Source organism: Etheostoma cragini, chromosome 11 (genome assembly GCF_013103735.1).
Source record: "Etheostoma cragini isolate CJK2018 chromosome 11, CSU_Ecrag_1.0, whole genome shotgun sequence".
Classification (NCBI taxonomy): domain Eukaryota; kingdom Metazoa; phylum Chordata; class Actinopteri; order Perciformes; family Percidae; genus Etheostoma; species Etheostoma cragini.
Genome location: NC_048417.1, coordinates 27,279,236 through 27,287,130, shown reverse-complemented (window position 1 = coordinate 27,287,130; position 7,895 = coordinate 27,279,236).

Genomic DNA, 7,895 nt, shown 5'->3' with positions numbered 1-7,895 from the left:
ATGGCTTTATAACCCTTTCCAGACTGATAGATCTCAATTACTTTCTTTCTCAATTGTTCCTGAATTTCTTTGGGTCTTTGCATAATGTGTAGCTTTTAAGGATCTTCTGGTGGACCTTACTGTGTCAAGCAGCTCCTATTTACATGATGCCTTGATTGTGAACAGGTGTGGCAATAATCACGCCTGAGTGTTGCTAGAGAAATTGAACTCAGGTGTGGACAACCACAGTTATAGTATGTTTTAACCAGGGGGGTCAATCACTTTTTCACACAGGGCCATGATGGTTTGGATTTTTTTTCACCTTTAATAATAAACACCTTCATTTACAAATTGCATTTTGTGTTTACTTGTGTTGTCCTTGACTATTGTTTAAATTGGTTTGATGTTCCGAAACACTTAAGTGTGACAAACATGCAAAGGAACAGAAAATGAGGAAGGGGGCAAACACTTTTTCACACCACTGTAAGTACTATAGCCCCGGGTCCTGTTGTGTGTGTGTGTGTGTGTGTGTTTGTGTGTGTGTGTGTCCAGCGGAGCAGCATGAGTGTGGATGGGAACGGTTACTTCCTGTTGTGTTGTGTTGTTCCTGTGTGTGTGTGTCAATGGTTAGAGACATATCCTGTGTCTGGTTCTGGTTCCTCTCCCCACCCAACTAAAGAGCTGCAGGTCATGTTATCTTTACAGGTCCTGAAAGGGCCATAAACTTTCAGTCACATTCCAACTGAAAGATAGCGAATAAGCACACGACACAACACTGTGGCTTAGAGACCCCCCCCCCCTTAGTGGATAAGACCGGGGGTTCAAGAGACAAAGAGCCAGACAAAGGAAGGGGAGAGCTGTGGTAGCTTGTTCTCTGTATTTTGCCTCTAGAATATTCTACGTAATAAAAAGGATTCACACATCAACATCTGAGATTCTGACTAATAACTGACTGACCCCTGAGACCGGAGCAGGATTTAGCTCCAACAGTGTGTGTGTGTGTGTCCAGCGGAGCAGCACGAGTGTAGACGAGGACGCCCGCTGGCTGGAGTGGGTCACCAGAAAACCATTTGAAAATATGACTAGGTCAAGCCGTCCCACTGTAAGTCTTTAAGAAAATCTCTTATAAATACAGTAAAAATAATTGCTAGAAGCTCAGGCCTGGTGGGGGTTACTAAGGCCCAGTGGGCCACCAGGCCGGAGGGACATTGGGGGAAACCCTGGATGCTTTGAGGATTTTCAGCAGTTTTTTCCACTGTGTACTTCCTTGAAACCTGCAGAGTCTACAGACTCGATGACCAAAGTCTGTGCAGGTCTGTGAGCTTTACTCCAACGTAACCATGACAGCTGAAAGGAGGCAGGCTGCTCCTCTTGGCCCTGCTGCAACCCTGCCGGACTGCTGATGAAAAACAGTCATTCTTCTCTTCTGTTTCCTTCTCTCTTCAGGTGGGAGTGATCTCTGTCGGAGGGAGGGATCAGAAAGCGCCGCGGCTACCGAAGGAAGAGGGGGAGTGTTTTTAATGTCACTGCCAACGTAAAGATCAGTCTTCCCATGTGTCGGGGCAAGACACTGGACGGAGTGTAGATGTGTGTATCAGGTGAGCAGGTGTGTAGATGTGTGTGAGTGTGTGTTTGATGATCTGATGAGCAAGGCTAGATGTGTGTGAGTGTGTATCTGATGAGCAGCCACACTGTGAGAATGTGTGTGATAGTGAATGTTTCCTGTATGATGTAAAAGAGCATTATATATATAAATACAGCACATTTCTTGTTTAGTGTCATTAACCAGCTTGCTGTCCTCCTGTGATCCTGGTCTCTGCTGCAGACAGCTCGTGGTAACTGGTCCGTGTGGCGTGGCATAGAAACGGGTTACGTTCCTCGGGCAGTACCTCAACTACATCCTAGCTTATCACAGTTTTTTCCTGTTGGTGATGCTAACCATCCATTTGGTTTCCCATGATGCTTTGGGAGACGCTTGTTTTTGTCTTTGTTAACCAATGGAAGGTAGATGTGTGTGTAGGCCCGTATAAGGCTGACAGTCATCATCCGAGGGACAAAGAGACGGATTATTGGAGTCACAGGAGGAAGATGAGACCCAAGATGTTCTGTTACCATTCATCACTGTTTGGAGATGGGGCTTACATGTATTGAAGATAGCTTTAATATTTATGTTTATAATATGTATCATATTTATGTTTATTTTTGCATTGGATGACTCCATTTATAAAGGAGAATTGTTTAGACAACACAAATGTTTGTGTAGCATTGCTGTGGGTTTAATACCAATAAATATGACAATATTATGTTGATTATTGGCATAAGTAAATGTCATGAGAACAAAAACGTCTTGACCTTTTTTAGAAAATGTATTTTGTCATCTGTATATTCTGATGATTATGTCGTCCCAGTGGGACTCCCAGGACATATGAGACGGGTTTTAGAGACTGGCTCAGCTAGTCCTGCTCTTTGTGTGTCTGTGTGTGTTTCTGTGTGTGTGTCTGTGTGTCTCTGTGTTTATCTCTGTGTGCCTCTGTGTATGTCTTTGTGTGTTTCTGTGTGTCTCTTTGTGTGTGTCTCTTTGTGTGTCTGTGTTTCTGTCTGTGTCTCTGTGTGTGTCCTTTGTTTCTGTGTGTGTGTGTGTATGTCTGTGTGTTTCTGTGTGTCTCTGTGTGTCTCTGCGTGTATCTGTCTGTGTTTCTGTGTATGTCTGTGTGTGTCTGTGTGTGTCTCTGTGTGTTTTTGTATGTGTCTTTGTGTGTATCTCTTTGTTTCTGTGTGTCTCTGTGTGATATTAATACATATCTGGAAGATCCATGTTCCCTTTATTTATTTATTTGTCTTTGCGGTCCTCCAACCATTTTACCATCCAGTGACCTGACCTAGTCCAGATGTTCTAACAGCACAGTTTTTCCTGAAGACATGACATTGATGTCCAGACTGGAGACACCAGTGTTGATGTTTTATAAGTTATTAAAGAAAATAAACCCAGACACTGAGTTATAAAAACATCTGAGGGTGCTGAGGGTTAACGCTGAGTCTATACGCGGACACAGCCAATCACAGGGTTCCCCGTGTGTAGTTTTAGTTAAACATGTGGTAAAAGTTAAAGGGGTGATAGAATGGTTCTATCCGTTGTATATCATGCTGTTCCTTAATGTCTCCTGATAGGGTATGTAACATTTGTTCGGCTGAAAATGTTGCTTTTGCTGTTCTGTTCTGTTTGGCCCTCATACCATCCATCCATCTTCATCCGCTTATCCGGTATCGGGGCGCGGGGGCAGCAGCTCCAGTAGGGGACCCCAAACTTCCCTTTCCCGAGCCACATCAACCAGTTCCGACTGGGGGTTCCCGAGGCGTTCCCAGGCCAGGTTGAAGATATAATCTCTCCACCTCGCGGCGGATCTCCCGGCCTCTGATTGTGGATGCTTGAGACGTCAGGGTTGTCTCAATCGATTGGACCGATGAGCGAATAGGTTCCAGAGAGTCGTTCAGTAAAGATGATGGTTTTCCTAAATTTTTCAAGTTCCCGGATCAGCGTGTCAGTGGTTAGTGGAGATGCAAGATTGTCCGCAATGTTGCTAGCACAGCCTTTAGCACCGTGGCACGGAGCCTGAGTCAACGCCTTACCGCTGTTTCTCCTCACCTTGCTCATCTTCTTGTCGCGCTCGAGTAGCTACAATTTACGCCACTCTCAAAAACTAAAGAGTGGGTACAGATAGAGTGTATTCTGGTAATAATAATCAGAAAGTGATCGGAGCACAGGCAACGCATTTCTCAACACTACAATCTCAGAGATAAGATGGTTGGGGGTTGTCTGAAGTCAGCCTTTGGCAGCAGAATTACATTTTTTTCATTCCTAACTCTAACCCTAACCCCCTTAACCTAACCCTAATCAAACCTAACTCTAAGCAACCAATGTTGCTCTCCCATGCAGTAACACCATTTCACCTCTTTCACCTACAGAATCCACTTCAGCACACATTCAGCAGAGGGAGCCAGAGCTGTTGGCTGCAGGGCCCTGTGGGGGAAACCCAACCAATGAAGTGGATGTGAAAACGATGAGAAAGGGACAAATAAAAAGCGAAAAGCTGACTACACCCCAAACATCCGAGTTATCCACCTCTACCCCAAACAGGGCCTCTGCAGCATCACCTGGTTCCCTAGTGCGCCCGGAACCACACACACACCCACGCACCTTTAGAAAAATACAGGACTGGTCGCTGGAGGTGGGGAAGCGGACCCTCTTTTTTGGGGGACTCCAACCTCTCACGCATCCCATCTTTCACAGACCCAGACATACAGGTTGACAGTTACCCCGGAGCCACCTTCCACCACATAACCTCCATCTTAAAAAAACTACACCCACAACCAGACACACAGCACGTCATCCTTTCAGCCGGACTCAACAACTGCCTTTTAGAACATGAACAGACTAATATATTCAAACAGCTACAGCAGATGGTAAAAACTGGTCAAACTACTTTTCCAAACGCCACCATCTACATCCCTGTAATAAACTTTTCCAACAGGTTGAATCCACGCCAGCAAGCACTAGTAACCACCCTCAATAATGCAATAACCTCAAAATATACCTTCCTCGCAGAAATCAATCCACTTCTTTTCCGGACAGCCAGAGACAACATCCACTGGACAGCAGACACAGCCGAGATGTTGTTAAAGTACTGGAAACAACAATTAAACTACTAACGGGACCAACTGTCACAGTACAACCCCCCAGTCAAACATAACTAATCTTTCTGCTGTTTTCTCCCTCACGCCTGCACAGCTGGAGATCCTGGAAAAGGGCCTCACCTTCATCCCTACACCCAAACCTCCTACCTACCATGCACTCCTTCATAAAACCAGCTACCACCCTAAACACACGTACAGAAGCCTCATCAAGTCCCAGCTGACCACAGGATCTGCACCTTCCCAGAGCACGTGGCGGAGGCCACCAGGACACTTTTTGGTGCGATGAGGTTGAGGGTTACTCGAGGCGCTTCCTTAGAGGTATCAAGGCTGAGGTCAGCGGCGGTCTCACACACAGAGACCAGACCAGCACCAGCCAGCCGTCTAGCTCGACCCTTGTCCCTTTGGTCATTACCTACTCGGAGAATCTGAGAAGCTTAATGCCAGCAATGAAGAGGAACTTCCGGGGGGCGGGGGAAGAGTGCGACGTGCTGAGGGACTGCCGCATGATCTCCGCATACAGGAGAAACAAAAACTTAAAGGACATGTTAGTTCACACAAACCTGAACAGGGACAAGGACCCTAAGGAGGCGCTTTGAGGTTCGGATATCAGTTTTATTCATCTCCCCCACATTTTTAACCCCCACAGCAGAGCTGGTTTTAGCCCTTGGCAGGTCCTGCAACACACCACCATCAATGTGGTTTATGCAATCAGGTGCAGGGCCTGCCATAAGTTTTATGTGGGGTAGACAAGAAATGCTCTTTATTTAAGGATAAAACAACATCAATACATTTTAAATAAGGGCGATGGCACAACTGTTTTATATGCACATACGACAGTAATATAAAAGATACCTTTGATACCAGTCTTTATACCAGAAGTATCCAAATAACAAGAGACCTGATAAAGACCTTCTACAATTTTCGGAGATCTATCTCCCTAGAAATGCCTTTGAATTGGTTAATCAATAAAGCCATAATCAGTCCATTAAACTGACAGCCACACTAGATTTTAGCTCAATTGACTTCTTCTACACTACCACTTTTAAGGGGCCTCATTTTTTAGAGAAACGGAGATTGGATGTAAAATTATTTTTTAAAGAAACAGACACACATGCTTTGTTGTTCAAAACCAGCCACCACCCCAGACACACATTCACTGGTCTTGTCAAATCAAAATTAAAAAAATTTAAGAGAATTTGTACCAGACATGAAGAGTTTAAAGAAGAACAAGGTGCTGTTTACCGCATTGGCCAGTAGGGGTACTCATACACCATGCTGCGCAAGGCTCTCAAAACTATTACCCAAATTTGTCTAGATCCAATTTTGCCCATAATTACCACCGTTTCAACATCCAATGTCAGTTTTGTCAAGAAGCACAAAAACAATTTCTTTTCCTCAGAAGGTAATACTATATTCTGAAAAATCATGAGCTCATAGCTGCATTTAGAAAAAATCCTAACCTGGGTGATATGCTGATAAAAGCAAAATTAAAACCATTAACTGCACCCAGGACCACAATACGGGGAGAATACTTCAAGCATTAGAACTTTGTCCAGAACCAGAACAACAAGGAGATTTTTGTACGACAGAAAAACACTGATGTTCGGATGAAAAACTGCTTTTTTTTATAATCAGATGTAAACAATGTTCAATACAGTATGTTGGAGAAACAGGTTCTGATAGGCGAGTTGTGCATTGCCTTCGGTGCAAAAGGGGGTATGACGTATGATCTGTTGTATGACAACACAGCAGAAGAGCGGCAAGCTGAACTTAAGCTGACCAAAATCTCTCAGAGAGAGTGGACCAGGGTTGGTAGACGCTGGGAATACCAGGAACTGTCCTCCTTGGTTCCAGATGAAGCGACTCGCCGGTCACTGGTTGACCACCTAAAACCCAGGGGGTTCTTTGTTGTCTGTGAACCCGTGGAGGACCTGCAGGGCAAAGGTTGGTCAAGCTCATGATTTGATTGACACTCTTTTTTTGACTGCCTCAAATGTACATTGCCTTTATGAAGCTGTAATGCATGTCAGCTCTTACGAGAGGGGGGACAGGTCTTAGCACCTACGTCTGCTAGAGATGGCCACAGTTTGGACGGAGGAGGCGTGCCCTAGTCGAGTCGGCCCTGCCTCATTGGCCCTCTGTTCTCGGTTCCCCCTTGCATTTCAGCTCTTGGTCTCTCCCTCGCGTCCTGGCACGTGCGCCCTCTCATGGGCTCCCTCATACACCCGTCCGCATGCTCCCTCGTGCGCCCCTCCGTGGGCTCTCTCGTGCAACCCTTCATGGGCTCCTGTCTGGGTACAGTCCTGGTTTGGGTTTTTTGGGGGATTATTTTTCCCTTTTTGCCTCCTTGTGTTTGTTTCTTAGTTTTCTCCCCAGTCTTGTGTGGTTATCTCCGTCTTGTGTTCCGACTGTGTGTCTGCTTGTTCTCTTTCCTGTTTTATTTTGAAGTCTGTTTTTTTGTCTTGTCTTGCCTATAGTTTTACTTCCTGTGCCTTCCCGCTCTTGTGATTACCTGGAGTTTCCCACCTGATTGCCTGCCCTCTTGTCACCTGCCTCTCGTTACCTTGTTACCATGTGTTTTTAATGTCTGTGCTTCCCTCGTCTCTTATTTGATCGTTTGTCTGCCTGTCAGTACCTCGTCTTTCCGCCTGTTCCCTGTGCATTAGTCCTGTCTTTTCCTCGCCCATTTTTCCCTGGATCCCTGCGGCCTTTGTGTTTTGGATTTGGGGATTTTTCCGTGGAGTTTTTAACTGTTTATTCCCTTGTAGATTGTTTGTTTTTTCCCCCAATAAATTACCCTGTTTTCACCTGCCAACCTGCGTTTTGGTCCTCCTTCCCCTGCTACACGTCTCACTATATACTGTAATATATCTAGTGTCGAATGTAGGAAAGAAAACAAAGAAACAAACAAACTACAAAACGTAAAAACAACTTGAGTAGAGGACTATATGAGAAGGCTTTTGCATGCAATCTTCTTTAGATGTGGCTATCGCCATTGAAGGCAGCCATAGAAGCCAACCAAGACATCATGTCAGTGGTGGAGCAAAAGTGGAAGGGGATTGACGTGAAGGATTTTGGAGAACCCAAGAGTAAAGGTAAGGAAAAACAGAAAGGCAAAGTCCAAACGTCCCTGTAATGACGTTGCTATGGCCAGAGCTGCCAATCCGAGCTGGTTGATGTGGCTCGGAACAAGGGAAGTTTGGGGTCCCCTGCTGGAGCTGCTG